Source organism: Pseudorca crassidens, chromosome 6, assembly GCF_039906515.1.
Source record: "Pseudorca crassidens isolate mPseCra1 chromosome 6, mPseCra1.hap1, whole genome shotgun sequence".
Taxonomy (NCBI): Eukaryota; Metazoa; Chordata; class Mammalia; order Artiodactyla; family Delphinidae; genus Pseudorca; species Pseudorca crassidens.
In genome coordinates, this window is record NC_090301.1 from 75,042,177 (window position 1) to 75,058,047 (window position 15,871).

General features: G+C 34.5%; 1 non-coding gene across 1 annotated transcript; it reads right to left on the bottom strand.

Annotated features, from left to right (window-relative positions):
* Positions 1-264: 264 nt before the first annotated feature.
* LOC137226895 (U6 spliceosomal RNA) lies at positions 265-371 on the bottom strand. The gene has a single exon (XR_010944588.1). It is a non-coding gene; the product is annotated as a U6 spliceosomal RNA (small nuclear RNA).
* Positions 372-15,871: the final 15,500 nt, after the last annotated feature.

Here is a 15,871-nt window from a genome sequence, read left to right on the forward strand (position 1 = left end):
GAGCAACTAAGCCCATATGCCACAGCTACTGAGCCTGCGCTCTAGAGCCCATGAGCCACAACTACTGAAGCCCGTGCACCTAGAGTCTGTGCTCCGCAACAAGAGAAGCCACCACAACTAGAAGCCTGCACACTGCAACAAAGAGTAGCCCCCGCTCGCCACAACTAGAGAAAGCCTCGCACAGCAACAGACCCAACAGAGCCAAAAATAAATAAATAAATACATAAGTTAAAAAAGAAAGAAAGAAAGAAAGAATATTCATTTAAAAATATGGAATCCTTCCCAAATTTGGGTGTCATCTTTGCACAGGGGCCATGCTAATCTTCTCTGTATATGTCCAAGTTTAGCATATGTGCTGCTGAAGTGAGCACTAAACTTAAGTTTTCTAATTATAGATTTGCCTGTACTGGTATAATTTGTGTGTGTATGTGTGCTCCAGTATTTAATTTAACTTGTTTCACTGCTACCTAAGTGCTTTACTAAGTGTTCTGGAGCTGCACTTGATGAAAAACACTAAAATAATCTGCATTATAAGTTTTGTGTATGCTGAGTCTTCAGAGTATTTCATCTATCTTCATCCAATCCTAAAATAATAAAAACTGGAGATAACTTTTAATTATTTTAGTAATTTCTTTTTTTATTGAAGTATAGTTGACTTACAATAGTTAAATATTAGTTTCAGGTGTACAACATAGTGATTTAATATTTTTATAGATTATACTCCATATAAAGTTATTATAAAATATTGGTGATATTCCCTGTGCTATACATTACATCCTTGTATCCTACTTATTTTATACTAATTTCTTAATAGTCAGTCCTACATGTGTCTTAAAACATGAGCTCACTTGCCATTAGAAAGCTCTTTTTTTAAAGTTTAGCATCCTGTTTTTACCACCCTATTTTTAAAATGTATTTAAAATTTTTGCATCTTAAAGCATTTATGCTCATATATTAGCTTCTTTGAAACTATAGTTGAAAGGAGATATTTATGTTTGTTACGTTTTGCGTAAGTCTCCCCCCCCCCCCCTTCTCTTTCCTAAAGGAAGGCAGGTACACAAGTCAAGAGGAGAAAGGCAACTGACCCCTTGACCAAGTTGTTCTGTTTGGTGAGGTTGTACCACATTGCCCTTGTGAGGTTTACAGTAAAAGCGGAGCAGAGATCTGGAGTAAAGGACTAACAGCGTTAGGATCAAAGTCCTAATTGTCTGTTTTCTTGAAGTTAGGGTTATTGGCAGCTGCCATTATACCATCCATGCTGCTGTCACCCAGCACAGCCAACCAGCATGCACTAATTGCAGTGGCCTTTTCATCAAGTAAGATCATCCCACTAAACACAAAGAGCTGTCTTTCCATTAGCACAGACAGTAGCCAGCTAGATCAGCTGGGCTCCTTCAGTATGATTGGACTGTCATATTGTTATGATTTGTTCAAGTTTAGAGCATTTAGCAGATACCCTTTGCACCTCTCTTTGTACCTGAATACTATAACCTGACTGCCCCTATCATTTAAGAGGGTGCTATAGCTTTTCAAAGTTCAGCAGCGCACAATTGCAGGCAGGCAACTGGTTTCTGACAAGAGATCAATACTGTCCTTCCAAACGCTGGAGTCAAGCTGCTGGGTCTGTCAGAGGGATGTGTGCTGTAATTGGATCATGGATGCTGCAAGTCATCTGAGTTTCCCTTCAGCACTGTCACAGCTGTCAGATGTCATCCCTTTGTACAGCTGTCACTGCGGGAGGGTTGGGGCTCTTTTTCCGTTCTAACCCAATGCAAATGTCCACTTAGCAGATGAATATTGAAGATATTAGACACTTCTTTATGCCTTTATGCAAAATAAAGATCTGTGTCATCTGTGAATTTCATGGAAATAAGTTGCAATTTATTCACTGTGAGAAAAGTGAAGTGAAGCCTGTAAAAATGAGAAATTATTTGGTTCAGGCTATTAAAAAAAGGAATATTTTACAGAATAAACAACAATATGCAGATATTTTTCTTGAGATGGAAAAAATTATACTGTGCAGTATTTAGAATGGTCACCTGATATTTGATTTTATATATATATATATATATATATATATATATATATATGTATGTATGTATCTTTTGCTTCATCTATAGTCTCAGAAAAGGGACAAATCTTGAATGGATTGGGATCCTTTTAAATCATTAAAATCTATTGAAAAATATAAACCCAATATCTGTTTTAAAGGAGCAATATAATAAGATTTAAGGAACGCAGTTATATTAGAATCAGGTCAAGGAGTCTCAAGAAAGTTTTTAAGACAGGAAGGGCAGTCTCAATAAAAATGAGTATCCTGTTTTGGTCACTGAAACCTTTTTTCTAAGTTATTACAAGTTAAACAGAAAGACATGTTCATAGCTGGGAAAATAATTGCATAACCAATGAATGGCTTCTGTCAATTTCAGTCAATTTGCTTTTGTTTAAAGAGAACAGTCAATAGAAATGCATTTTATTTTATTGTACTTACTCTTATAACACTATATTTTTAAAAACAATGAGTGATTAGCTTCCAGAATTGCACAACTTGAGTCATGTGCACTTGCAACACGTAGTAAAAATGAAGAGATGTCGCCAATGTGGTTTTGGCAATTGTATTCTTAGTTCAGGAACTTCCGTTCATCATATTGTGATCGATCTGTGAATTTCCCTAGACTATCCTAGAATAAAGTACAATCTTAACTTTTTTTAAAAAATCATTTTCTTCTTGTCTCACTAAGCTGATGTCAGAATCATTTTTTTGGATGGTCAACAGGGTAATTTTTGATCTGGGTGGCTGACTTCCTTTTTCTTGAGGTCCAGACCACATACCACCTTCTCTGTCAAGCAAGCAGCCGGCACCGGCCCCAGTGACAGAGTAGCATGAACCTTATTTTCCAATATCTAACCTTAGCATTCTGTCATCCACCAGGGTACTCACTGGGTCAGCCCCTCAAATATCCAAACTTTTTCTCTCCATCTGGCATTATGAGGTGACCTTCACCTCATTTGCAGTGGCTCAAGTTTTTTGGACCCTAACATTAGTGGCCGCCAAAATCAAAACATAGACATTTGACACACAATGTGGGGTAGGGCAGTAAGAAAGGAGGGAACCAACCACAAGAAAATGCACATTCATTTAAAAGACAATGTATTTGAAATGATTGAAATATATGCTAATCAGGATAAGAAGTATTACATTTCCCCTTTTGCCTCAGTTAGCACTTTTCTCTCAATGTGATTTTACTTTTACAAGAAGCAGGATAAAAATCCTACGAATATTAAAGTGTTTTACTCCTATAAAATGAATTATTTAGCAATCAAATCTTAGTTGACTATCACTCGTATAGAAAAATGGTCTTCAATAGTTACTTGGGCAGAAAATATAAGAATGAATGAAGTAAAAATTTTAAACTTAGTTTCTTAAGGTTATTCTTCTGTGATGATAACTGTGAACTTTATATGCAACTCCAGTGACTCAAGTAGGCACACTCTCTCTTTTTTTAACATGGTTTATGGCTAATTATATCAGAGATCCAAAACAGTCTTTTTTACATTTGCATTAATAAGGATGTCACATGACCACATTGAAGCAGAAGTATACATCAAAGGTAGATTAAAGGTTGGTTAAGCATCAAACCATGTTCCATATGTAAATTTATAGCAATGATGGGCTATAGAAAGATAGCTTACCCTCTATTTCTCTGCTACTAAATAAAATTAAAAATTCACAACTCTGGTTTATGGGATTTTAAATGAATTTGATCTCTCTTTTGGGCAGGGCAAATAAGTGTTTTGTGATGTATTATTTTATAAAAAAAAAAAAAAAAAAGACCACCGTTCTGGCTCATTTAATTTTGCGAGTGAATGATCTAAGATTAACTACAGACTAGTCAGTGCAGTTTAAAAGCTGAAAGCAATTTTCAGCCATAGATGGTAATGCCACATTCAGTCCACAACCGAATGACTCTAAATGACTAAGCTTCGAGGTCTTTGTATATGACCACAGGGCCTGATAAAGCCATAGGAACACAGTAAAAGCACAAAAATAGTTCCAATTTATTTGGTGCCATCACCTTAATGAGATTAATACAGACGTGTTCATGTGCCTAATTGGTGATTTTGTTTTAACTAGTAATGAAGGATTAAAACTTCAGGCAACAGGCTGCTTGCTGGAAAGAGGATTTGAGAGGAAAACAAGATTTTAATTATAAAAAGGAAACCTGTGAAATATACCACTGCAAAGTTAATAATAATTCTTAAAAAAAGAACTGATTAAAATGGATACCCTGGATTGTTCCTGGCATTTTGGGAGAAAGGGTGATTTTATGAGCAGAGCCACATACTGCTTTTATTTACCAGTAGACCCTTTGGCATACGAAAACATATAAAACTGTTCCTTATAATGAAAAAGTGTTAAGACTGAAAAGCATTGGCCCTCAGGCTACTGTGGAATTTAGAGTATGTAGCATTTTATTCTAATTCATTTTTAATGACTTACTATAACCGAATGACCTGTGGCTGGCTGTCCCACTAAATCCCACAGCATCCCAGTAAACCAGAGCTTCTTTGGAGAAGCTTCACCTATGACTTGCTATGGGTTTGCCTCCCTTCAAAGTCTAGTTGTAACCATTTAAATGCTAACACTATTAAGCATGCTGCCAAAACACAAACACTCAGCCTAAGTCATTAAAATTTAATTATAAGGGGGCAGCTGAGCCCAGTTTGAGTTTTGAGTCTGAAAAATCTTATCTAAAAAAAAAAAAATCTAATAAACTACCCAACCAAACCTATCAGCATCTGTCTGTACTGGCCCAGTGAACTATATTTAAATAAAGTTTCAGGTTTTTACCAAAGTTCACATTAAAACATATTTGGGTTGTTACTCATCTATCCCAACGGTAAAACGGGCCATTGTTTTACCTCGTCGTTGGTGGTGAGTTGTATAACCTGTGCCTTGTACGTCCCTGCCAGCATGTTAACTTTGTCTCTCAGAACAAATAGTAAAATAAAGGAACTATATCCCTCCACCACCAACTGAATAAAACCATATTATCTAGGTCATTCTCTTCCCCACGAAACTTTGGCCAGTGCTAGTAAGATGTCTTTCTGATTACTTAAAAATCCCTGAAATGCAAGAATTTGGTCTTTGATGTTCTATTATGAACCACTTTAAAAGGACTCTGGGTAGTGATACGGCGCAGTGTAAGATGCTACCTTCCCAGAGAATGAAGACAGAAATATATTTTACATTTCTTGTCAGATTGAACTTTAAGACATCCTGACTGCTTTCTCTATAATTTAAACATCACAGCCAAAATGGCAACATGCTTTGTTCAGTTCCAGTTGTGTGGAGTTTTAGTGCTTCATTGATTCAGAGGAAGGCTGAGGCTGGCACAGGGAGCAGGGCGACGGAATCACAGTCTCACTGCAGCATGTCAAGCCATTATATCTGGGACCAGAATGTCACCGTGGTCTCAATGGTTCGTCAGCTGAAGGATATGGTTAACAAATGTGAAACCAAACTTCAGAGGAGCTGGTTTTCTGTGCTAAGTGATCTGTATTCCCTCTGAATTTACTTTCCCCTAACCCCGTGAAATTAACAGTGCTTTCTGACATTCGACCCCCTGACCTCCCACATAATAAGAATTTAAAAAGCACCATGCATGAGTGTGACTCTGTAATGCAAAACTGGAAAAAATGACCATGTCACAGTTTTATTATACAAAACCTTCTCAGTCTCCATTGCATGCTTCATATATGAGTGCTCAGTTTAAAGTTATTATAAAGAAAAACACAATTTTAAGAGTAATAATTCACTGTTCGTGACTTTTATAGACAATAAATTGTAGCAAATACATATTGCTACCAAAAAGCTTTGTACTCCGTTAATGCAGATATTTACCAAGATGAGTGTTAAAAATAGTCCGCTAGAAGACTCTGATGGTTCAAAGGAAGGGGTTTCCAGGGAGCCGATTGCCAAGGGTGCAAGTGCATGCACAATGTGTAGGTCTCAAGGTTTAAGAGGCAGAAGCAGGAAAGTGTTATGTGGAAATGATTTTGTGTTATCAGGCTCAGGGGATGACAGCATACAAGAGTAAGAACAAGGTGCTATGTGGCTTTTTCTTCACTGTGAAGTAAAGATTGGCAGCTGGAAGTAAGGCTTACAGACAGACCTGCACACAGGACCTCTTCACCTAGGACTCATAATCACTACTCAAAGGAAAACGCATTTACCAGGGAAAAGCGGCTGTAGCCATCAGAAGTGTGCTTAAAACACCACTTAAATATCACTTTATACGCTATTACTTGCAAACTGTGGCTTCGTATTAAATTATACTTGCATAGGCTTTTGCTTAGGTGCTGATAATGCTTTTGAGGTTGCATTGGTGAAGAAGAATTTAGGCTGCTTTACAAGAGACGTGACCAGAATATTCCATGCAGCTGACAGTGACAGGGTGAAAAATTGCAGAACTGTACTTTCTTTCCCCATATAGATTGTAATTTTAATTGTCATTGTGGCCCTTCTGTTTTAATTATGGGACTTCTTTGATATATACCAGGACATCGTATTGAATGAAAATATGGTGCTATAATAGTCTCTTTATAATTAATGATCACATGTAGATCTTGGTGCATAAAAGGGAAGGAATAAATGAACAATTTATTTAACTAGGTTTTGGATTTCTTTCTGTCTTCCATTGAATATAAAATGATCCCAGGGCTTCTGGGAATGTTTGATATAAGAACTGCACAGAATATCTAATAAAATTACTTTAGGCTGGATTAAAAAACATATTATGTTTTAAAATGTTTTGCCCCATAATGGTAAAATGTTATCTATTTACCACATTATTCTTTTAACATTTCATCTGAAACCAAAAAAAAAAAAATCGTTTAAATTTATTTACAAGCATATTTTAAATGTGTGTATTCTTAGATTTTCCTTGTGGTATAACAGATTCTTACAGGTAAAATGAGGGGTCAAGAAAGAGACTTTTGAAGCTTGATTTATCAAACTGCAAAAAAAAAATTTTCCTTTGAACTTTTTCTTTCAAAATAGAATAGATCTGTGCTGTATCCTTTCTCTGAAGGAATAAATTTTTTCTTAGTTACTACTAATAAACAGAAGCTGTTTTTCTACAAATCAAAAATAGTTGTCTCTTCATAGGCAATTTAAGTGCCCTGAAAACTGTGAAGACAAAACGAAAAAACACAGCAAAGGCTTAACATTGTTCTGAAACTATCACGTAACATGCTTACCATATAGAACACTGTGACACAAATATGCTGGGCTCATATACATTTCAAGAGAGCCAGACCTCTATGGATTTCTGGAAAGCAGACTTATTTGTCCAGGGTCTGTCACGGTAAAACAGGAAAATGCCCCCTGACAAGCTTCTGCTAATTTTATTGTGGCACGGAGTCCTGTGCATACATCCTCTACTGTATGACTGCAGTTCAATTGCAGAGCACGATGAAATTGGATCGGCAGAGACAGGGACTACCCTGGGGTCAGCTGTGACCATGCCACTTCTATGTGATGTCTAGTTGGGGTGATGGTGTGTAAATAAACGTAGAGAATTGCAAATCTTGTCATGGCCACGCTGAACAGCTCAAGCATTTAAAGATGGTTGCCCGCAAACCTAACTGGAAGGTGGTTTCTCTGTGTGGTGGCTGAGGAAATGCTCAGTTCCTTGCTCGAGTCGTCTTCTTGACATATCTGAAAGTACTGACCCAGCATTATGTTGCTGAAGGGCTTAATCACTAAATAGTTTTTCATTGTAGTGGAAAGTAAAGAAACAAGCTAATCATGTTTGAATATTGTGCTTTTAGAGTTATAGTGCTGATACCAAGGATACTTTTTATTTATATTATCCTACTTTGATTTATTTGTTTTTTTTAAATGAGGTGAAGCATCTTAAAGTCTTACTGTTTATTGAATTTAGCACATTAAAGTTCTATGAGTTCTTGTCATTATTATGAACTTTCCTAATGTTAGAAAATAAAATATTATAGAATTCACATTTTCTGCTTATGAATCTAATTTTATTTAAATACTACTTACAGTACTCATTAAAATATACTTAGGTTTTCCTACCTTCAACTCATAAGATGTATTTTGTACCAGTTTTGCATTTACACATATCTGTTTTTCTGTTACTTTTCCCACATGCCAATTACCTTTCATTACAAATTTATAAAATCATTTACATTTTAGCAGTTTAAATGTTTCTGCTGACATTTTGTAACTATTACCCTCTTCTAGAATGGCATATGTTCAGGCAGTTAATAAAAAATTAAATGGAATAGCACTAGACAAGGTGAAGCTTTGTATCAGAGTGTTCTCCACATTTCTGAAAATACCATCTTTGTGTTGCCAACTGTGAAGTGAGGTTAGGTCTGTGCCAATATGTGTATTTGTCACAACTGTCACAGAGACCACGGACTAGCCAATCGCACAGCCCTTAATTAGACAGTTCTATTTTGCTTTTTAGAAATTATCCTCATGTAAAATGGTGTCTAAGACTCAAGAAAGGTGCTGAGAGCTAAGAATGCCAAAAATGCCAGCAGAAAAACACTTTGATTTTTTTGGTAGAAGATTTATTAACTGCTGCATGATTTCTTAAATATAGAAATGAAATATGCAACATAAAAGAAATTGTATAAACGTAACAGGAAAGAAAGGCAATGTTAAGGGTTATTGAAATAGCAATAGGCTGAATTAAACATTACCATGGTATGATATGTTTTCATATGGATTTTAGAACTATAAATTAAAAAATCTACAAAATGAGCATTCAATTAGTGAAGAGATCATGGATGCCTTAAAAATCTTTATATAGGTTCACAATTGTGATACTGGCTTTATTTAAAAAATTCCATTTCAATTATCTATTACTGAAGGTAAATTACATATTTTGGTCAAATATTATTTATGTTTAACATTTTAAAAATTCTAGAAACATCTATATATAGCATAATTCTATAGATTTTTAGAAAATAAATTCAGAGTTCTTCATTCTCAAAGTAAAATGTATTGAATACCTTGCAATATCTTAAAACATGATTTTAATTTTTATAATATATTTATACACAGTGGTAAAGTTTCATGGAGAATGAAGTAGATAAAAATATATCAGTAAAATTGTGTCTGTGCAGTTATTTTATCTTCATATGCATTTTCCTTGTCTGTGAAAATGCATACTAATATACCCTTTTACTGATATTATCTTCATATATTTTTACATTTTGATAATTGGAAATTGAAATTACATTTATCTTTTAAGTAATAAATCATCAACACACTTGGTAATGTTTGCCAGTGATATTGCCTTTGGATAAAAATATGATGAATTTTATAATATTGCATATAAGTAAAAGTAAATCAACATGATTTAAAAAATATTGTAAAACTTATTATAAACTTCTTCTTTTATATGATTTCGTAGGTCTTAAGGTTTTTAAGCTAATTTCATCCAGAGTAGAAATACTTTGGGTTCCTGGACCCTGAGGGTGGGAAGTCCTAAAAATTCCAGTAAATGAAACCTACACAACATCATAAAGAACCTTTTTTAAGAAATTAATAATGTAGATGGAAGATTTAAATCTCTAATTTAGATGGAAGATATTTATTTGTTTTTAACAGTGGAAATTTCATGTATGTTATGAGCAAAAAAAAAAATCTAATTTGGGGTAACTTGCACGGTTCATCCCATTTTGAATCTTTATTCAATAGGCATATCATAGAAGTTTTAACAGTCATAGCAGATTAACCTTGCCTGTGCTTTTGGAGGCTAGTCATCTGATGAATTTACATGCAGCTGGATGAAAATGCTATTTGGAGAGAGATTGAGAGTTTATTTGATTAAATCCCTTTCTCCACTACCTTGACCTCTTTCTTGTGAAATAATCAGAACTGTTTAGCAAGAATATTCAGGCATTAATAATGAATTGCTTTTGAGCTGGTTTCTTCTGCATGCAACAAGCCCATTGGTGTCCCTGATCTTTTCTTTTTTCTTTTGAAAATTGTGCTTTATTTAATGAACACTGTGATTAGAAACAGTAAGAAATATATCTTTGAGAAATTTTCTTTTATAATTTGTAGGCCATTTTACTAGTAGTACTAATTGCTGTGCTTTGACCTCCCTCTTCTCCCAAAGACTGTCTCCCCACGATCTGTATGAAGATGGGATGTGTTAGGCAGGGCCATATACTTCAGTATGATTGGATGGCAGCTTTGTGGTTTATCCTCACCAACTGTAAGAGTGGTTTTGAGAGTTCACAGAATACTATGATGTTAAATAGTGCCATTGTTTGTGATACCATGGTTTGTGCACTTATGTACTTCCTCCATAGAGCTTTGCTTTCTAACAGTTTTGTTGCTCAATTTAATCAGATCACAGTTATTTTTTGGAACAATTATTAGGTCATATTTCATAGACTTACCCTTAATGTTAAGAAGAGGAATTTACCTCCTTCACACTCCTTGGAATGTTACTGGATGAATCCCAGGCTTTATTTGGCAATAAAACATTGGTCAGTGTTTGGGAGATAAAATAACTTTCAAGTGTAACTTTGACATGAAGTAATAGGAGCAAGTGGAAATTTTTAAAGTGCGGTGCTGTCACTCCTGGCATATTTAATGCTCTTGATAGTTGAAGGTGGCAGATTTGCTGTGTACATACATACACTACTGTACTGTCACCCATTATAAAGCTACAGTATCTTGTCTTTATACTAAATTGAGCTTCATTATAATGTGTTTCTTGATAATAACATGCACTTGACTGTAATATGTAAAATGCTTGGCTTTCATGAACAACTCTATGGAAAAGCTGTACAGCATCTCATTTGCATTTAGCAATTATGTTACATTTACAATATACTAAGCTGCAGAAAATCTAATCTAACATCATAATTTAAAATAATAATTTCCAGGACCTTACAAGTAAGATACAAGTCAGATTACAATAACACATTGTACTATTTCTCTGTTGAGTAAAACAGAATTGCTTCACTATTTTTTCCCTCAAAATTATTCAGGAAAGATTTAATTCTTTAATAATGAGAATAGCATTACATTGAGAGGGAAAGACCATTTAAATTGTTCATAGGTAGGTAAAATTTGTCTTTCTTGATCATAAATTAGTCATTTTGGGGGGATCTACTCATATCATTAATATGCTAAGTTTAGGGGAGAGGTTTTATGACACGCAAATGACCTGATAGCAATCCTGTTGTAAAGATCATATATCTGATTTTCAAAATGTCTATATTTTTAATTATGAAGTGAAGTGATACATAATTCAAAAATTCACAGTCAAGCATAACAGAAAAAATAGAAAATAAAATAATTTTCATAGTGACATCTAAATACACTCACTCTCAAACTTTCGTTATATATATATTTTTTGTTGTTATATTTTTTGATGTTTCAGATCCCATAAATATCATGTGTTGCAAATCTGATGCTTAATTTGACCATATGGATTTGAGGGTGGGTTTTACTTTAATATTGATACATACATTTATGAAGATTTCTGAAAAATATAAAATCTATTTAATAAGTATTTGAGAACCTATCATGTGCAATTCACTCTAGAGTACATGTTAGAAAACACAGTCTTGCCACCAAGTATTTTATGATGTATATCAGAAGTAACATTTTTACATATTAATTATAAGAATAAAGTCAGCGGCATAAAAGAATGAAAACCTCAGCTCTTAAGGAAAGAAGTCATATTTAATAGAGGATCAGAAAATGCTTCATGGAGAAAGTTTTATTTTAGATGAGGCTGAAGTTCAATTCAATTAAACCCAGGAAGCATTTATTATCATCAACTATGATATGATCTCTGCTCGGAGGGAGCTTATAATCTAGTTGCAATAAGGACACATTGGAAGGGACAACAAATTCTATGTGAGCTGTTAGGAAAAGCCTTGAGAAAGAAGTCACATTTGACCAAGATCTTAATTAAATGAGATAAAGAGGGGGAGGAGGAAGCATTCTGGGATGAATGAAAAGCATAAGAAGCATAAGAAAAGAGAAAATATTAGGGTGTGAAGGAGTATGTATCTTCTGAAAAGAGAAGACTTGCCAGTGTGGCTGAATCATGGGAAACTGCAGCACTGTGATAGCTGGTGAAATAAGAATGGAAGCTGAGCTTGAAGCATCTTGTATGTCTGACCAGCCAAGTGACATCTGTCCTGATTTCTTTTCTCCTTTTTCTTTTCACCTTTTTTCCCTCCTTTATTTTTTCTCTCTCTTCCAGGAAGATACCCTTGACAGTTTTGCAAGAGCTCAGTTAGAATGGGAAGAAAGAGAAATGGAGAAATTTCACTTCAGATTGAGGCAAAGTCAACTGCTAGAAATAGGCTGAGTGCAATCTTAACTTCTGAATGATATTATGCCCCTGGCAACATTTGTGCTTAACAATTTCCATTGCATTCTTTACTTTGTTTCCAATTAATGAGACAGTACTACAAAGTAGAGATCTTAAGTGAGAAATTTAGACGATAGTCCTTGTAGCTAAGAAAATCAACACCTTTCTATTCCCAAATTATGCAAATTAATTTTAGGGTAAATTAAAGGCCCAGGTTATTGTTCTGCCTCCATTCTGCTTTATTTTGTAAACAAAACTTTATTGAGTAGGAAGTAACTTCTTTTTTAAGAGCTTTTTTTTTTAACATCTTTATTTCTTTATTGGAGTATAACTGCTTTACAATGGTGTGTTAGTTTCTGCTTTATAACAAAGTGAATCAGCTATACATATATCCCCATATCTCCTCCCTCTTGCATCTCCCTCCCTCCCACCCTCCTTATCCCACCCCTCTAGGTGGTCACAAAGCACCAAGCAGATCTCCCTGTGCTATGTGGCTGCTTCCCATATATATGTATATGCCACTCTCTCACTTTGTCCCAGCTTACCCTTCCCTCTCCATGTGTCCTCAAGTCCCTTCTCTAGTAGGTCTGCCACTCTTTGGCTTGATCTATTTCCTGGCTGTATCAAATTCTGCATGTCAGTAAGGAGAAACCACAGCAAATAAAATTAATTTTATTCAGTTTTATATTCTTTAAAAAAACTATTTTTTTTTGGTTTGACTTTTTTCTTTCTCTTGCAAATAAGCTTTTACTTAGAAACTAAAATCAATAAAAATGTGCCAAAATTTAAAAAATATTTTAAAGAATCATATCCTCTCTAAATATACTTCATGTTTATACCAGATGTAAATATTTCTAATTTAAAGCAATGTCTTCATATTACTTAGAAAACCTATGAGAAATATCTTAATCATTAACTACATAAAGCAGTTACTCTAGAACAATCATATTGGGAAATATTATGTTTCAGCTATTTTTTATTCTGTATTACTCAATGCTGCGTAAAAAAAAATGTTTCATCCCTTCCTTGGGAAATCTGCAAGAGAACAATACTGGGAAGATGTATTTCCAGGAGCTAGTGTAAATGAAAAAATGAGAGAAATAAAACAAAAATATATACTTTACCAACAATGTTGATTTATCTCCTATTTCTAAATACTTATTGGCAAATTAACTTTGAATTTGACTAAATTCTAATGAAGGCTAAAATTGTAGAAATACTAACAGCAGCAAAATGGGTGATCTGACTCATGATGGGCTAAACCAAGTTTTTTAATGCTCAAAATATTTAGAAATTTTAGAATGTTTAGAAGAATGTTTTATCTATGTTGTGTACAACCAGGATGAGGTTGGCAAGACATTTTAGTACATTGCTTTATCTAAAAACTTGACTCTGACTATATTCTAGAAGTTTAATTGGCTATTCTTTTTATAAAAATCAAAAATGGAATTAAAAAAAATTCTCTATTGCCTTAATCAATCAGCCTTTCTAATATCACAGAACCTACTTGATCAGCAAAGTCTTCTCATCATCTAACCCAAATCCCTCCAGGCAAAGCTGAAAGTTCAAATTCAGTTCCATATATCAATATTTCGCTTTGTGATATAAAGTTATGGAACATAGCATGTGCCCTCCTGTAGAAAGAGTTTTGGGGACTGGAATCGACACCAAAGGTAAGGGCCGTATTTCAAAACTGAGTTTGCCCTAAGAAAGATGTCACATAAACAAGCATATAAGTTCATTACTTTAGAGCCCACTCCTCATTTTTCTTAAAAAGCCTTCATTGTACAGAGCAAAATGTGTCAGTATATCCTTTAAGTCTAGTACAGCAACACTTTCACTGGAACACAAAGGACTGCATTCGTAGTCTGAAGTTCCTTCTCATTTCAGTAAAGTCTCAGTGTCTCTTGGCAGTTTTCAATTTCATTCCTTGGTTACCTCAAAATTCTTGAAGTTTCGCTCCTAGATTTTCTGTGCTTTCCTTAGGGCAATAACCTCATCCCACAATGAAAGGAGGTGGAATCTACTGATTTTGGTCATAGGTTGGTCATGGAAACTGGGCAAGGAAAAAGGAGTAAGGAAGAATGAGGAGTTCAAGACAATTCTGAGTGATGGGGAAGATGAGGTGCTATTAATAAAATGAGAAAATTAGGAAGAAAGCATGCTTGAAGAAAGTGGTAAATAATAAAGCAAGATTCTATTTTACTTTGAAATTTATGGCTTGATGGTTTGCTAACCTTCATGAGAGTGGTTTTGGCCCAGGTGTGAGAAGCAATCCACATTTCAAGAGAGTAGAAGTTGGTGGATGATGAGATGTGCGGTAGAGATGATAGAGGACAATTTTAAATACTTGGCAGCAAACGTAAAACCGAAGATAAGATGATGTCTTGAAAATGAAAGGGAAAATTTTTTCTAGGGCAGAGAAATCATGCCTGGGTTGAAACGCTCTAGAAAAGTGAAGCGCAAGCAAGTTCAAATAAAAGAAGCATCACTTTCTTGAACAAAGACAGAGACTAAAGGCAAGAGGAAAAAGTTGAGGTTCTGAAGTAGAAGGGGGTGCTCACAGCAGATAAACTCCATCTTCTCATGAAATAGTAGCCAAGGCAATTTGCAAAAGTGGCTATTCTTTTGAGCAAGGTGGAGATTGTTTCAGAGTTCCTCTCTCTCTCTCTCTCTCTCTCTCTCTCTCTCTCTCTGTCTCACACACACACACACACACACACACACACACACACACACACACACACACACAATGTAAAAAGAATCCTGAGAAGTAGTGAGAGCCTGGCTATGGTTTAGTAGAGTTATTCTACATTTATTCTTCCAAAATACCCTATTAGAGTGGGGTTTCAATTTCTAATTGTTTTCTCCATTTCAGGATTTTGATTCTTGTAATTAAATTTTAAACACTGTGTCAGATTTAATGTGTTTGAGGCCATTATGTGCCAACTTTGTAAAATTTTTCCTTATGGTGAACTGAAACTTTCCTCTCTGTAGCTCTGGAGTTAATCTGTCAGAAAAAAAACCTACTCTCTCATTAGGAGTCCTTGTCAAATGCTATTGCATCCTTCTTTGCTTTCAAAACTCTAGACTAAACACTTTCTTTTGTTAAATAATTTCTGATATCATTGAATTTCTTTCATCTTCAATGAGAAAAAATTACACATTATTTTGCCTGAGAACTGAACGTACATTTAGAAATAGCTGTTAGCTCAAATAATGTAAATTATTACAAATAAAGACCTATTACTTGATTTACTTTCTGTTTTGTGTATGTTTATATAAAAATTGTTCTATTTGGCTAGAACTCTATTCAATCAATTTACATAAATCCATGCTAACATTTCCAAAGATAGAGTGTCATGAGGATAATATGGAGGCAAGGAATCAGTAATAAGATTTATAAAAGACCTTGAGAAAAATATTCAAATATTTTTATTATTTGGAATTTTTATTCTTGATATTAGGAGGAAATGGACTATATA